Raw genomic sequence first — 18,193 nt, forward strand, 5'->3', positions numbered from 1 at the left:
TTTCTTTTCTTTTGATTCTAAAAGCAATACATGGTCATCACATGATCATTGGGAAAGACAGAATGTCAAGAGGAAAAATCACTCCTATTTCCTTTATCCATAAACCGTGTCAATGTTTATTTTTCTTTTCTAATATCTTTTTTACTCCATGCATAGGTGTTTAGTTTTTTTCTCCTTTCACATGGTGGTGGTTAATCGATGCATGTCATTTTATATTTTGATTTTTTAAAGTTTTACTATACTTTGAGAGTGCTCCTTAACCCAGTAAGTCAACTTACCTAGAATAACCAACAGAAATGCATACATACATATGTTCACCAAAAGGCATTTGCAAATAGCACTTTTTGTAATAGCCCCAAACTGGAAACAATCTGACTACAGTAACTGTCAATAGAATGGATACATACATTGTGGTATATACACAAAACTATACCCTGATGAAAATAAACTATAGCTACATGTAGCAATGTGGATGAATCTCACAGATAGGGTGTTGAGCAAAAGAAGCCAGACACAAAAGAGAACTTTTACATCCACTGATGTAAAAGTGCAGAACTAACCATGATATAAAGTGTCAGAACAGTGCATACCCTTGGGGGCATGGTGAGGGAGTGTGGGGGGAGATATCTGACTGTATCACACAACATGAGTTTGAACTTCATGGGTCCACTTATACGTGAATTTTTTCACAAATACAGTTGTTGGTCCTTTAGATTTGCAGGTTTTCTGCATCTGCGGATTTAACCAACTGCTAATGGAAAACAGTATTTTCACATTCCCAAGTGTGGATCTAAAATACTGTTTTGATCCGTGGTTGGTTGAATCCACAGATGTAAAGGGCTGACTATAGTTAATCTCTTATCATTTGAGACAACACGGAGGGACCTGGAGAGTATTATGCTAAGCGAAACAAGCCAAGCAGAGAAAAACAAATATCACATGTTTGTGGAATATAATGAACTAACGAAACTGATGAACAAAATTGACCCAGAGACATAGAGGTAGGGTATAGACTGACAAATCTCAGAGGAGAGGGTGTTGAGGGGGAAGAGATAAACCACAGAACTTATATGCATGCATGCATAACCAATGGACATAGACAACAAAGCTGGGGAAAGGGTGGGGGGGATAGAGAGGAGGGTGTCATTGGGGTAAAGGAGAAACATCTGTAACAAAAACAAATTAATAAAAATAATTTTAGCCCTGGCCAGTGTGCTCAGTGGTTAGAACGTCGGCCTGCAGACCAGGGAGTCCCGGGTTCGGTTCCTGCTAAGGGCATGTACTTCGGTTGCAGTTTGTCTCCAACCCCAGTTGGGGTCGTGTGGGTGGCAACCCGTTGATGTGTCTCTCTCACATCAATGTTTCTCTCTCTTTCTCTTCCCCCTCTCTCCCTCCTGCTCTATCTGAAGATAAATGCAAAACAAACAAAAAATAATTTTAAAAAATTAAATAAAAATAAAATAATAATGCAAATATATATATATATTTGAGTGTTTGGGGAGTCAAAAGTTATACATGGTTATTAACTGTGAAGGGGTCAGAGCCCCTACCCCCTGCATTGTTCAAGGGTCAACTTTATAAGTACTTGGTGAAATGCATCAAGCTATGCATTTATGATGTGTACTTTTCTCTATATATGATATATAGGTCACTAAAACATTAGTTAATTAACTTGTAGGAAAATACAGCCATCAGGCAGGCAGAGGGGGCCAAGAATGTCACTTCGGGCAGAAGAAACAGCACAAAAAAAAGTCTCAGGAGTGTGAAATAGAAAACAATTTAGCCTGCAACACTGGTATTACAATATTTTGTATAAACAAACTATCCCGAAATTTAGGGCTTACAAACAATTACATCTATTTGCTCATAATTCTGAGTTGGCATTCGGGCCGGGCTCAGCTGGATAGCGCTGCTCGTCTCACCTAAGGCTACTCATGCGCTTGTAGTCATAGAGATTGATGGGTTGCATAGTCCAGAATGGCCTGTGCCATTTACCCTTTTTTGGCTGCTGTAGGAAAATGGATCCGGGCCCTTTAAATATCAGGATTTTTTGGCCAGCTGGAAGGAAGCTCCGTTTTGTCAATAGAGGGAGCTACAGAGACTTTAAAGTAAGAAGGGGTTTTTGCTTCCTGATTTCAGTGGGCTGGCTCACTAGCTCCTGCAGTGTGAGTGGGCTCCCCATGCCCAGCTACTGCACTGGACGGCTTTCCACCATATCCTGCGGTGCAGTGACCAGCAGCACCTGGCAGCCAGCAGCTTCCCCTGGAATCGCTCTCAAATGATTTTTTTTTATTTTTAATTTTTTAAATTAATTTATTTTTGTTATAGATGTTTCTCCTTTTTCCCCCCATTGACACTCTCCTCCTGATCCCCGTCACCCTGTCCCCAGCATTATTGTCTATGTCCATGGTTACATATACATGCCTCTAAGTTCTGTGGTTTATCTCTTCCCTCCCCCCTGGCCCCTCTTCTGAGGTCAAGTGATTTTTTTTTAATCCTCACCCAAGGACATTTTTCCTTTTTTTTTTTTTTTTTTTAATCCTCATCCGAGGACATTTTTCCATTTTTTGTACAGACAGAGTGGGAGGGAGAAAGAGGAAGAGAAAGAGAGAGAAACATCGATGTGAACGGGACACATCGAGTGGCTGCCACCCGCACGACCAACCAGGGCCGGGGACAAACTGCAACCGAGGTACATGCCCTTAGCGGGAACCGAACCCGGGCCTCTCCGGACCGCAGACAGACGCTCTAACCGCTGAGCCAAACCGGCCAGGGCCATTTTTCCATTTTTTGTTCAGATAGAGTGGGAGGGAGAGAGAGGGAGAGAGAGAGAGAGAAACATCGACGTGAAAGGGACACGTCGAGTGGTTGCCACCCACACGACCCAACCAGGGCTGGGGACAAACTGCAGCCGAGGTACATGCCCTTAGCGGGAACCGAACCCAGGTCTCTCTGGACCACAGGCCAACGCTCTAACCACTGAACCAAACCGGCCAGGGCTCAAGTGATTTTTGTAGCAGAGTATTCCTAGTGAAACATTTCTCTATGAATGGCTTTCCTGGCACCTGAGAGGGCACATTTTCAACAACTTTCAGAGGATCATTTCCACCAAGTCCACTGGCCTGGCATGGTACCACAGTGACTTCTCTGGCATTTAGCAGACCCAGTCATGCCCTCTCCGGTGAGATATGGATCTCAGCCCTGGGGTGCTCTTCCTTGGTTGCTCTATGTCAGTCCTAGGGATAGTGGCTGTGCCTTACTTCTGCTATTTCTCATTTCCTGTTACCCCAACCCCTGTTATAAGTAATCATTCTTTACGTTCAGTTTTCCCTGTTCAAAGCACTGTGTGGTTTCTCTCCTGGTTGGATCCTCACAGATCCATGCCTCGCTCATCTATCTGGTGGTTGGTGCTGGCTGTGCCTTTCTTTCCATATGTTTCCAGCAGGATAGGCTCAGTTTTTTTGCATGGCACCTGAGTTCCAAAAGGGGGAATGCTGAAGATGCAAGGCCTCTTGAGGCCAAGGCTTAGCTGTCCTATAATATCACTTCAAATGAGACCTGTTAACCAAAGTAAGCCATGGGACAAGCCCAGATTCTAAAGGAGGAAAAATAAACCCTCTCTCTCGATTGGAGGCATGGCAAAGTTACATTGTAAATGAGCATGGGTGCAGGAGTGGGAGGGACTGTTACAGCCATCATTGCAAACAATCTACCACAGACCCACAGCATCAGACACAGCAGAATACTTTTGTTGTTGTTTTATTGATTTTTTATTTTTAGTGAGAGAGAGGAAGGGAGAGAGAGATAGAAACATCTATGTGAGAGAGATACATCAATCGACTGTCTCCTGCACACCCCCTACCGGGGATCAAGCCTGCAACCCAGGCATGTGCCCTGATCAGGAATCTAACCAAGACCCCTCAGTCCACTGACTGGGCAGCAGCAGAACACTTTTTAAATATGCATGCCTTGACTCTACTCCAGAGCTTGCTAAATCCAGATATCTGGGGTGGAATCTGGGAATCTAAAACTTGAGCACTTCTCTTCCTACCCAGCCCAGCTAATTCATATGCATTAAAACTTGACAACTATTAATCTATGCTCACATAATATTTATTCTCATTCGTCACTCTGAAGATATCTTTCTATACTGCCTTCTAGCTTTCATTATTTCTGTTCAGCACCTGTCAGTTTTATTATTGCTCCTTTAAGATTTTCCCCTTATCTTTGGTTTTCAGCAGTTACACCATAGTAGGTCCTAGTTCAGATTTCTCTTTATTCATTCTGCTTGGGATTTAAAAGGATTCTTAAATTTGTGGCTTAATGTTTTTTACCAACTTTGGAAAATTATTGACTACCATCAAATGTTGCTTCACTTCTCTTCCATTCTCTCCTCTCTTCTATTTTTCCTCCTCCCCCTCCATACCCCTATTCTCCACCTTCTTTCTCCTTCCTTTTCTTCTTCTCCCTCTCCCTTCCCACCACCTCCTCAGACTTCAATTATAACTATTTAGACATTTCAACATGTTCCCCATGACTCTTTTCTTTATTATATGTGCTATAGTTTGGGTACTTCTACTGATCTGTCTTTTAGTTCACTAATTTTATCTTTAGCTGTGCTAATATACTATACTGTTATAACCATCTGTTGAGTTCTTTTTTTTCTTCTTCTTTTTCTTTGTTGATTTCAGAGAGAGAGGAAGAGAGAGAGAGAGAAACATCGATGAGAGAGAGCATCAACTGGCCACCTCCTGCATGCCCCACAACCTGGGCATGTGCCCTGACTGGGAATCGAACCAGCGACCTCTTGGTGCATGGGTCGACACTCAACAATTGAGCCACATTGGCCAGGCGAGTTCTTCATTTCAATGATCATATTTCAGGCTTAGACTTTTCATTTGATTCTCTTGATTCTAATTCTCTGCTAAAACGCCCTATCTGGTCATATAATTTCTTGACTGTATTTATCACATATGTTTTAAAGTCTATGTCTTATACTGACAATATCTGGGCCTTCTATGAACCTGTTTCTATTATCTTCCTTTTTCCCCCCCTTGCTTTTCAGCCATTTGGTCTTTTCTATTGAGATGTCAGGTAAATTTTGATGTAACGCCAGACATTGTGTATGAAAAAATTATAAGAAAATTTGAGGTCCTGGACGGTATTCTTTCCTCAGAGAGATTTTTACTTTTGCTTCTGGCAGGCATTTAAACCTAAGTCCTAAAGAAACTGAATGGATTAGATGCTACTCTTCAATTCTGTTGGGGCTAGTGTATTTCTAATTCACCTCTACCCCTAGGGTGTAGCTCTGCGGGGGTTCCTTTAGAATGCCTAGTGTGTTTATTAAGGACATTCTTCCTTGGTGGACCCTGAAATCCAATTTTTATACTCCAGCTTTATAATACCTCCAGATGCTCTGCTTGGCTTCTTAGCCATATCTTAGGGAACAGCATATGCCTTGATGGGCAAAGTAGCAGTTGAATATGGGGCCTACCTCTCTGCATTTCCCTTACCTCTGGAATCTTGATTCCCTCAGGTCCTTGTTGCTTCGATAGTTCTCTAATGCTTTCACACACACACACACACACACACACACACACACACACTCTTTTGTTCAGCATTCTGCTCTTCTAACAATTCTTAGTGGGAGGGTGATCTTCAACAAGCTAGTTTATAATTATCTAAAATAAAGAAAACCTCTTGCTCACCTAACATTTATATTATATTTTTCAATGGGCAGGACCACGCCTTCTTCCTCTGTAGTGTTTGGGCTCCCTTGCTTGAAGTTCTTGATAGATACCATTTAAATAAATGGATAATACTTTGTAAACTGCTTTCACTTTCATAATTTTAAATTGCAGACAGGAAAGGAATTACCTCTCTTTTTTATAATCCTTAAAAAAAATTTTTTTCTTATTAATTTTAGAGAGAGAGAAAGTGAGAGGGGGAGAGAGAGATAGAAACATCGATGAGAGAGAACAATGATTGGCCGCCTCCTGCATGCTCCCCACTGGGGATCTGGCCCACGACCGAGACATGTGTCCTGACCGGGAATTGAACCAGCCACCTCTTGGTGCATGGGTCAACGCTCAACCACTGAGCCACACCAGCCGGACAGGAATTACCTTTCTATAGCACTAGATATTGGATCCAGAGAGGACTTGCCCAAAGGTTCTCTGAATAACCAGAACCCTGAACTAATCCAGAACCAGTACAGTGCTCTGTGTCAGATTGCATCGCAATGGTTGAGAGCATCATGGGCTTGGGTACCATGTAGAACTGAGTTTAAATCCCGGTTCTCCCACTTACAACTGTGTGGCCTTGGACAAGTTACATGAACTCTCAGAGTTTTGGATTCCTCATCCAGCAAAACGGAGATGGTAACAATAGGAGCTACTCAAGATACTGCTGCTGTGAAGATTAAAGTGAATCAATGTGTATAAAGCACTTGGCAGAGTCACTGGATCTGTAAATAGTAGTTATTATTTTAGGGAGGGTCATCATGGTAAACAAGGTGCCTTTTTCCTATGAGTTTCAGAGGTAGTGTGGCAACAAGTGATATCCCACCATCTTTTCCTCACCAAGGGCTGGGGCTCTACTCCTGGAGGTTTATGATTCTCTCCATGCAAAATACCCACCCTATCCCTCTGATAATCTCACACCCATGAAGGCAAGGGTGGGGGTAGTACTTACTTCTTAGGGCTCTTCAGGGCCCCACTACCTGCTTCCCTCCTGCTGAAGTCCCTCCTGAAGCCTGGCAATCTGGGGCAGATGGAGAATCAGCAGCCCTGATGCCAGGGGAGCGGGGCTAAAAGACCCCAAATCTTTCTCTCCCACCAGTCCCCACACAAGTCCGTATAGCAGAGTAGTTAGGAACACAAAATCCAGAGAAAGATAGACTAGGGTTCAAATCCTACCTCCACCACTTCCTAGTTGTGGGGTCTTGGTTAAATCCCTTAATTTCCCTGACTCAGTTTCCTCATCTGTATAGTGCAGTTGATACCAGGGCTTACTTATAGAACTGTTGGAAAGATTAAATGAGGCACCATAAATAGTACCTCTTAATTTTTCTCATGTCATTTCCCGTAGAATATCCAGAGTCGGAAGGAAATAGTACAGCTAGAACTAGAACCTGTGTCTTCAGACTTTCCCTTCTCCACTGTTGTCCACACTACCCCTAAAACTGTTCATGCTTTGGGGTTAAAGCAGTGCTTCCCAGCTTTCCCCATCACAGCACATGAAAACATTCGATACCCCGTGGTGTAAACTAATGAGGTTGTTTGAGCCCTGAAGGTCACTGTCCCATCAGAGTTGGGGCTCTGGCTACCCCAGGCTCCACCTGGCCACTTGAGACCTGAGAGCTCTAGATCGAGACACGCTTGTAACTTGTCACTGTCCCCTAGCTGAGACCTTTGGGTTAAGGTAAGAGCCAGCATTGCACTGCCCAGAGTGACACATTAACCCGTTGTTGGTAAATCAGTCTTAGACCAGTTATTCAGTCTCCTAATGGGAATGCAGAGGCCAGCGCCCAGAACATGAAAACTGGGAAGAACATCAGATGTTCGCTCCAGTCGAGGCTGGGCCTCAAACTCATGTGATCTTGGGCAAGTCATTCCCCTTTCCTGGGATTTACTTTTCTGTCTGACGCAGAAAGGAGTTAGACTAGAGAAGAGCTCTGCATGGTCCCTTCCAGTTCTGATATTCTAAGAATCAGGGATTCTATGAATTCCCCATCGCTTGGCAGCATTCTGTTCCTGGTGACCTGGTGGCCTGGTTCCTGCCTCCAGGTCATAAAATGTAGTAAATGGTAGACTCCCCATTCCCCTCCCCGGCAGTGCAGGTCCTCCCAGCCCTCTCCACTTGTTACTGGCCAGTCTCTGAAAATAACCCCATATCTGGCCCAAAGGGCAGAGCCACATATGTGCCCTGCCCCTGTTAACAGAACCCCTCTGGGTCCCCTGCGTGCCCAGCTTCTCCCTGGCCACCCCATCAGCCTCTGGGAGAGAAGCATTCCCACTTTCCCAAATCATCTCTTCTTCCTTCAGCTCCAGGGCCTGCACTATTGTCTGCGCTTATGCAGAAGGCAGGGCGGGACTCTAGCGACAGGGGCGCAGCAGCCTCCCTGCAGGAGGAGGGAGGGAGGCTGGAGGCAGATCCCCAGGAGTCTGGGTTACCATACTCTGAGGCTGGACTTGGCCTTGTGGGCAGTGAGGAGACACCACGGGCCTTAAGCGGAAGAAAGACATGGTCGGAATTTATGGTCTAAAAGTGGGTGGGATCCGTGGAATCAGATTAGAGCAGACAGCGAGAGCTTGGGGCCTGTTAGAGAAACTCCAGCCAGAGAGATGACATGGCAGTAGGGACAGCAGAGGAGGACTTTAGAAGGTCGATTGGCAGTCTGAGTGACTGACCAATTGGTTGCTCAAGCACAAATCTGGCTGCATCACGGTGCTGAGCGACGGGACTATACTGCCATGGTATAAGGTTTGTTGGTATGGGGAAGAAGACTCCACGGGGAATTGAGAAAGTGTCTCAGGCTAAGAGACAAATGCATTAAAAACCCTTCAATGGTCCCTTGTACTTCTTCTAACTTTCTCGTATTTGGTCCTCTCAACACCCATGTGTTACCGTCTCTGTTCAGCAGTTGAGAAACTCAACGTAGTGGCAGAACTAGGCCCTTGAATTCAGGTCTACTGACTCTTTTTTTTTTTTTTTCCATCCTCACCCGAGAACATTTTTCCATTTTTTACTCAGATAGAGCGGGAAGGAGAGAGAGGAAGAGAGAGAAACATCGATGTGAAAGGGACACATCGAGTGGCCGCCACCCACACAACCCAACCAGGGCCGGGGACAAACTGCAGCCAAGGTACATGCCCTTAGCGGGAACCGAACCTGGGTCTCTGTGGACCGCAGGCTGATGCTCTAACCGCTGAGGGCTGGTCTACTGACTCTTGACCCCACATTTGGCCTCAGAAGACTGCTTCCCAGAATGGTTGGCAGGTGGAGGTAGCGGGACATTTGCTTCCCACCGCCTCCCTCGGCCTCCACAGCACCACCCCCCCCCCCCCCCCCAGCCACCAAAGGACAGTGTGCCCCTAGCACAGCGATTTTCACTGGCTGTGCTGCAAGGATTTTTAACACATGCAGTACCTGACCACTTAGCCAGGGGCACTGCCCTCTCTTCCCTTAGACTGTCAAATAAAGAAATGACAACAATAGCCATCCGGTATGAATGAATCAACCCATAGGCTTTTAGTAAGTGATTTGTGTGCCATGAGAGGAAAAGGTTGAAAATCACTGCTCCAACGCCTCCACTGCTCTCCGCCTCCGCTTTGCTTTACGTCCAAGGGGAGGTGGGTGGGGCCAAGCGAAGATTTTTGACGTTCAGACACAAATGGGTGACACCCTTTTTACTAAGGAATCTTATATAAACCACCAAAATGAACTCAAACAGAAAAGAACCTGCTCAGGCCAAGGCAGAGGAGGTAGATTTAGCGGCATCGGCTTGGACAGTCGTCTCATTTGTCCAGACCATGTTGCAGCCTTCATGACACTTCCAGATTCCCCAGGGTTCCATGGCCCACAGTTTGCAAACCCCTGGACTAGCGGACTCCTGCTTGAAAATCCTAGAGGGAGGAACTTGCAGCCTGTGTCTGCAGGTAGCATTCAGGGACTTGTATGGAAAAAATTCTCTCTTTATTTTCACTATCCTCTAACTCAAGTTAAATACTGTGTTCCATTATGAATGTAGGCAGTGGCCACAGTAATATTGACGGTTTCTGTGACTCTGTCACCTGGAGAAATCACAGATATTTTCATATCATATTACAGTCTTTGTAAATCTCTCAAAATATTATTTATGCTCCTCAGAACTTTAGAATTACACATTATTCTATCTGCTGCCAGATATCTTTTAAAATGTATTAATAAGGAAGTACATATCAGTCTATCATAAACATTTAAAAAACTATCTCGATAATTATATTTTGATATGACTGCTTTCCTTTGTGGTCCTATGTATTTTATCTTATGCACTTAAAAACATGCTCAGAAGGGGTCCAGTGGCTTCACCAGATTGCCAGAGGAGTCCATGGCATCAATGAGGTTAAGAACCCCTGTCCTAGGACTTCTCTTTCAGAACAGAGGGGGCTGGGGAGCTTGCTGAAACTGCCAAAAGAGGGTATGTAGGGCCTAGGGTCCCTGGGGGCCCCATGCGCCAATGTGCACTCTCTGAGCCTGAGGAAAATGAGACAGGAAACTGGGGCAGGAGCAAAGGGATTCTAAGAAGTGGAGCAGAAGCCAACAGGCTAGGCTGGCAGGGCTCAGTCTACTGGGACAGGACAGAGTTCCTTAGCCCCAACCCCAGCCGGCATCGTAGGGGAGCCAGGACTCCAGGGTCCTAAACTCGCTTCCATCCGTTCTCCCATTTTTAGTTTCCTTCTCTGAGCTAATATCGTGGAAGCAACAGTGGCTTCAAGGTCCTGAGGGACCCTCTTCTGGATCTTACTCTGCCTTGCCTGGCTGAGTGACTTTGGACAAGTCATCTCCGTTTCCCAGGCCAGTTTTCATTTCTGTATAATTTTTGGCATGAGTACTGTTATAGCCCCTTGCTATGCCTTCAGTGGATACTGATGACAGAGCTCAGTGTATGATCATTCCATGCTCTTTCGTAGCTTCAGAAGCCTTTTAAACACTCTACCAGTTGGTTGGAATTAGCAAATGACGTAAAATGTATTTGCTATTATTGGACTAAAAGATCTACATCTAAGGCACTATCCACATTTCCATTTCTACAATTCCAGGGCCCAAAAGATCTGACCTCAGAAACCCAATTAAGATACTAGGTAGATGTGAAGACCTATAAAGCATGGCTATTTCTGAGCTGTGTGCTTACATGTGCGTGTGCGTATGTATGTGTGTGTAACAGAGAAAGAGAGGGTGGCCCTGGCCGGTTTGGCTCAGCGGTTAGAGCGTCGGCCTGCGGTCCTGAGAGACCCGGGTTTGGTTCCCGCTAAGGGCGCGTACCTCGGTTGCAATTTGTCCCCGGCCCTGATGGGTTGTGCGGGTGGCAGCCACTCAATGTGTTCCTTTCACATCGATGTTTCTCTCTCTCTCTCTGTTCCTCTCTCTTCCTCCCACTCTACCTGAACAAAGAATGGAAAAATGTCCTCGGGTGAGGATAAAAAAAAAAAAAGAAAAAAGAAAAAAGAAAGAGAGGGTGTTCTCAGCTGTAGATTTTCTCTTTTGCACCTTACAGCAAAAATGGGGTCAGAATAGGACACTCAGCTGCTGAAATCTCAATCAGCGTCCTGGAAGAGATGAACAGAGGCACGTGGAAGTCAGACTCTTTGATCAAAGCGTTGGGAATGGGCTTTGCACCAGGATTGGTGCCACCAGGCCCAACCTGTTCCCGAGCATTCAGTGTCACAAGGAACAGCAGATTGCAGTGCCGTGGCATGACGGTGGCAAAGAGTGAATAACACTGGTCCACTCCTGTTGTCATTCACATAGACTCTGATACTCACAGCCCGGTGGCCAAGATGAGGATGTGCTGGAGGCTGCAACTTCTCTTCCAAGCAGCACAGAAAGCCACTTAAGAAGTAATTTACCTAAAGTCACAGCCAGTTGAAGCCAGTACTAGGACCAGGACCCAGGTCTCCACAGGTCAGGCTGGTATCATAAACAGAAAGTGGGCTGGGAGGGAAACAGTAGGAGGTGGTGGGGATTGTGGCAAACTGGAGGTCACATGTCCCATTTAAAGGCAGCAGCCTATGCCCTGGCCAGTTTGGCTCAGTAGTTAGAGCATCAGACCGAAGGGTTGTGGGTTCGATTCCTGGTCAGGTTTGATTCCTGGCTCTGGGTTGAGGTCGTGCGGGAGGCAACCAATCAATGTGTCTCTCTCACATTATGTTTCTCTCTCTCTCTCCCTCCCTCCCTTTCACTCTAAAGATAAATGGGAAAATATCCTTGGGTGAGGATTAAAAATAAATAAATAAATAAAAAATAAAGGCTGGAGCTTATAATCAGTTCACGCTGATTGCTGGCATATGAGAAGATGGACCCATAGTGCCCATCTTCCTTCTGATTTTTAAAGAGAAGTCAGAATCTAGATTTTTATATTAAAAAGCCCATTTTCAAATGTTGGCATCTAAGTTTTAAAAATGTTAAAACACTGTGCAGGCCATAGAAAACACATCTGGGGACTTTGGCATTTGGCCATTTTTGCAACTTCTGGTGGGATGGGTAAGCCCGGGCTCTGGATTTAGACATACAAAGATCTGAATCCCAGTTCAGCCACTTGTTAGCTGAGCAACCTTATTCCAGATTTGTAGCCACTCTGAGCCTCAGTGTTCCCATCTGTAAAATGGGAATAATATAATAGGTTACTGTGAGGATTCAATGAGGTAATGAATTTAAAACCCCTCGCACATAAACAAACTGCTGAACAAAATTAACCCAGAGACATAGAGGTGGGGTACAGACTGACAAGCCTCGGGGGAGGGGGAGTTGTGGGGGAAGAGATAAACCACAAAACTTACATGCATGTATGCATGACCAATGAACATAGACAACAAAGCTAGGGATGGGGTGGGGGTGGAGGGAAGGAGGGTGTCAATGGGGGAAAAATGAGAAACATCTGTAACAAAAACAAATTAATAAATAAAAATAAAAATAATAAAAAAATAAAACCTCTAGCACCATCATTAGCCCATAGTAGGTGTTCAGTGAATCTAATTTCTCCACCGAAGAGCCTCTAAGCTTCATGGTGGTTGAAGGAATACTCAACCCCAAGTCCATCCATCTCAATGTTATTTTTCTCCAAAGTGTGTGTGTTCCATATTCATGGAATTCTAACTCAGACACCCAACGCCCTCAGACACGCTCATGCACACCCTGCACACACCCTTGGGAGGCTTTTGAGATGCCAAGGCTGGTTACCACGGAAAGATGGTTAGGAGGGTTCCCTGGGGTACAGCTGTGATCTTCGTGTTGGTTAGAAGAGAGGCCTCCCCCAGAGCAGGGGGCTGACTAACATGGCCTCTTGGGGTTCTTTACAGCATTAGAAATTTTCAACTTTAATTCTGTTGGCTTCTGAGCACATGTACACACGCTTGTGCGCACCATCTGCCCAAAGCCCTGGGCAGAGTGGCTGCCTCTCCTGTTCCTGGGAAACTTCTGTTCTAACTCTCATTCCATTTTTTTTCCCCACAGCCCCACTGAGTGGGAGGGGGCTCACTGTCACAATCCTGGGAACTAGCATCCCCTAAAATTGATTTGCTTAGCAGGGAGCTGCGGGGGAGGGGAGAACAGGGGGTGGAGGCTCAAATGACTGAATGAAAGGTGCATGGTACAATCACCGGCCCCTGGAAGCAAGGAGCAGCAGCAGCCTCATGCACTTGGGGGACTGCACTGGTCCAAAGCACTTGCTCATCCAATGTGCCCCTGGAGCCTCCTGCTGCCCCAGATGGTGGCAGGGGTATGAGGGGCCCCATTTTATACATGGGGTGGAAAATGACCCTAGTGTCTTACTCTGGATCGGTTTATCCAGCCCACTTGCGTCTCCAAGATCTGAGATTCTCTAGTGGAACATGCACGTGGGTCTGAGTTCTTGTCCTAAGCTGCACCCCAACTTAACAACAAGGGCTGCCAGTCAGCCAGCACTTCTGACATTCACCGTACCTCCCACCCCACTGTAGAATTTAGAAGAGACTGAGGCATAGAAAAGTGACTTACACCCAAGGTCACCAGTAGGCCTGACAGTTTATATTTGCACCCAAGATTGTCTGACACCGAAGCCCATGCTTTAAGCACCTACTGTACTGCCTCGTGCATCAGGGCCACATTCCAGGCCTGGGTTTCAGTTCCAGGAGTCGTTAGAAAATACCATTACTCAGTGAGCTGCTTCCCCCGGCTTTCTGTTTACATGCGTCTACATTTCAAAACGTCCCAAGAAATGCTATTTCAAAAAGTAAAAGAACTTAACAAGCAGCCATGATTCCATCATAATCAGAATAATTCTTTATCCTGGGGGTCACGCTTTACAAAACATCCATTACTCTATTTCATCGTTTCTAAAATGTGTGTTTGTGAATTTAAAAAAATTTGGAATCTGAATGCTTCTTAATCTGTGGAATCTAAGCTTCCATGAAATACACTATTTTATTTGGTCCTAAGAATAATTTTGGTAGGCAAGCATTACCAAGATTACATTCCCCCCCACCCCTTTTACAGCTGGGAAAACTGGGGTTCAAAGAGGTTAGGCAACTTGCCTGAGGTCAAGTCCTGTCTCCAGATTCCCAGCACAAGCTGTGTCCACCATACATGCCTGGCGTCCAGGCCCTGCACTCACATCTACTGTTCCCATCCCCCCTGGCCCCCTCCAGCAGAGGCCTGAGGGAGAGCACAGGTCCCCCGTACAGGCTCCCTCGCCTCAGCCAGAGGTGGGAGAAATCCAGTGTGGAGATCCCGGGAGCAGTCCAGCCCCCCTATAGGAGGTTTTTAGGCCAAAGGCTTCCACTTTCAGAATACATCTCATGTGTGAGGCAGCACTGCAGAGACCAAAGCTGGGTTTGGGGTGTGAAGAAAGTATTTCTGCCCAGTGCACCCATAAACCATGCAAGCTAGGTCTAGGGTTCCCCCACCTAGGGTCCCCATTCTCTGGAAATTACCCACAAGTGCCCTATTTCTCATATTTCAAAAGGCCAAATGAAAACCAAATATTGACTCTAGATAAGATCTCACAGACAGACTGAAACACCACATTTCTTTGCTTTTGGTTAAACTTACATCAGCTCAGTAGTATTACCATTTTTTTTTTCTAGCTGACCAGAAGCCACTGATTGGCTGTCATAGGGCCTCAATTAACATATAAAGGAAAGAAACCAATTAGCAACATATTACGTAACAGGTACAAAAATCTTTCAAAACAAGGAGGTGTGACAGGGGAAAATAATAAAAAGGAAAGCTGACGTGGAAGTTTGAGCTCCTTATTTTCCCAGATGGGAAACAAGAGGCTCAGAGAGCTGGAGTGACCTGCAAGGTCACACAGCAGGGCTGGGACCAGCACCCAACGTCTCTGCCCCTCCGGAGAGGTCCCTGCCCACCACACCCTGCTTGCTGGGGCCCAAGAAGCCAGAGCATCAAGACTCACCGAGGTTGCTGAGGAGGTCAGGACAGGGGAACTTCTTCCTGGACCTGTGAGCTCTTTCCTGGTGGGCAGCTGCCAAGGCCACGTTGTCTTTCCTCCCTGGGTGTCTGCCAGGGCAGCTAGGCCTGGGAGCCTCCTGGAAAGCCAGCTCCAAGGGAGGTGCAGGAGTCCTTCCCGAACAAGCACCCTCTAAGACCTAAAATGACCGGGCCCTGGGGTCACAGTGTGGCCATGGAGGGCTCAGTTACTCAAGCTTACACAGCTGCCTCCTGGCATCCAGGTAGCTCTCCAGGTTGCATGGCTGGTTTTCTTGCCAGCTGCTGGGTGCCTTTAAGAGAATGATCGCAGTTCATTGGCTGAGCTAGGCTCCCCCTACCTCTTTACCTGAGCAGGTGAGAGCAGCTAGGCTGGGGCAGGCCAGGAACTCAGGTGAGTAAACAAACCATGGCAACCAGCTGGCCCTCCCCTCCTCCATGCCATGGTCCTCCGCTTGCTTCCTCACCTCCACCCCCAACCCCAGGGACAATCTGGGGGTAAAGAAAAGGCAAAACATTCTGCACAGTGCCTGGTGCTGTTCAGTTCACAAAGCTTCATTATCTCACAGTAACCCTAGACCAGAGTTATTAGTATGTCTTCTCTCTGGGATGGAGAAACTGTCCTCGGAGGGGTAAAATGACCCGTCCAGTTCACACAGCTCTAGGAAGGAAGGTGGACAGAGTAGGATGGTGTGAGGATCTGAACTCGTCTCCTGCTTGGGACTTCCCAAACAGTGCCACTGGACCACACCACCTTCCTCTCTGTGAAGCCTTTGGCTGTCACTCATGCCTCAGTTTCCACATCTGTAAAGTGGTACAGTCGTGCTTGTTTGTGAGTCTACAGTCATGGTATTGATTGTATCTTGTTGGACTCAGAGCTAAAAAGGACTTTGGAGGTTATCCAGGCCATCATTCATTTAGCAGACATTCTTTCATTCCGCAGGCATTGTTATTCAGCGACTATTAAGTGCCAGGCCTATTTTAGGTCCTAGGGATACATCCATGAACAAGAAGGTCGAAGACCTTACTCTTATTGAGTTTGCACTCTGGAGGGAGGGGAGACTGACATAAACAAGTAAACAGATTAGATAGGTAATAGCACCATGAAAAAATGAAATAGGCTGATATGACAAAGTCATGGGGGGGTGACTATTTTAGATTAAGTTGTCTGGGAGGTTCTCTCTGAGGAAGTGATTATGAAGCTGAGACTTGAATCATAATAAGGAACCAATCATTGGAAGAACTGGAGCAAGAGTGTTTTAGGTAGGTACTGGGAGCTGCAAGTTCAAAGGCCCTGAGGCAGGTATATTTGGAGGACAGAAAGCTTCTGTGGCTACAGAAGCTTCTGTCGTCCAATTCCTGCACCCCTTATTTTATTTATTTATTTATTTAAATATTTTTATTGATTTTTAGAGCTAGAGGAAGGGAGAGGGAGAGAGAAACATCAATGTAAGAGCATAACATAGATTGGCTGCCTTCTGCGCACCCCCTGCTGGGGATCAAGCCCACAACCAGGCACATTCCCTGACCAGAAATCCAATCGGCAAACACTTGGTGCAAAGGATGACGCCCAACCACTGAGCCACACCAGCCAGAGACCTGCACCACTTCTTTTTGTTTGTTATCCTCACCCAAGGATATTTTTTCATTGATTTTTAGATAGAGTGGAAAGGAGGGAGGGAGAGCGAGAGAGAGAAACACCGATGTGAGAAAGACACATCGATTGGTTGCCTCCTGCATGACCCTCTGACCCCTAAGCCGCACCGGCCAGGGCATGAACCACTCTTTTAACATATAAGGAAGTGATTCAGAGAGATGAGTTGACTTGCCCATGATCCCCTCTTGCAAATTTCCTCTTCCTTTTTTTTTTTAAATTGGATTTATTGGTGTGACATCGGTTAACAAAATTATATAGGTTTCAGGTGTACAATTCTATAATACATCATCTGTGCATTGTATTGTGTGTTCACCACCACAAATCAAGCCTTCTTCCATCATCATTTATCCCTCCTTTACTCTCTTCTCCCTTCCTCCATTCCCTTCCTTTATGTGTTAGGGAGGGAGACTGAAATCTGGAGCTCACTGGCATACTTGGGGACATTCCATGAGCCTATAGTGCCATAACCTCATACTTCTCCACTCTGCAGACATGTGTAAACTCCCAGAGGGTAAGGGCTATGATTTTTAAAGTTTATCACACTGAAGAACAAAATCCTGACCAACAGAATATAGTATTAAAAATTCCAGCAGTAATGAAAACTGCTGACAGTCACATGCCCCTTCCTGTGAGTTCCTTTCCACTTTCATTTTCAGAATTTTTTACTCTGATTTTTCAGAAAGACCGCCTGATTTTAGTCATCATATTGTTACCGGTAGCATTGGGATTGTTATTCTGAAACGGTTGGGTAGATAGTGTGAGATAAAGCAATGAGTTTGTAGTTTGAGAACCAGGACTTTTTTTTTTTTATCCTCACCCGAGGACATTTTTCCATTTTTTGTTCAGGTAGAGTGGGGGGGAGAGAGGAACAGAGAGAGAGAGAGAAACATCGATGTGAAAGGGACACATCGAGTGGCTGCCACCCGCACAACCGACCAGGGCCGGGGACAAACTGCAACTGAGGTACGTGCCCTTAGCAGGAACCGAACCCGGCTCTCTCAGGACCGCAGGCCGACGCTCTAACCGCTGAGCCAAACCGGCCAGGGCAGAACCAGGACTTTTTTAAAAAAATGTTTAAAATAAATGTATTTTATTTTATTTATTAAATTTTTTTTTCTTTCTTTATTTTTAGAGAGAGAGATAGAAACATCGATGAGAAAGAATATCAGTTGGCTCCCTCCTACATGCCCCCCACTGGGAGTCTGAACCATGACCTGGGCATGTGCCCTGACTGGGAATCGAACCAGGGACCTTTTGGTGCATGGGTTGATGCTCAACCACTGAGCCACACCAGTCAGGCATAAATTTTTCTTTTTAAAAAATGTATTTATTTTAGAGAGAGGGAGGAAGGGG

The sequence above is a fragment of the Molossus molossus genome, unplaced genomic scaffold, assembly GCF_014108415.1.
Source record: "Molossus molossus isolate mMolMol1 unplaced genomic scaffold, mMolMol1.p scaffold_m16_p_4, whole genome shotgun sequence".
Classification (NCBI taxonomy): domain Eukaryota; kingdom Metazoa; phylum Chordata; class Mammalia; order Chiroptera; family Molossidae; genus Molossus; species Molossus molossus.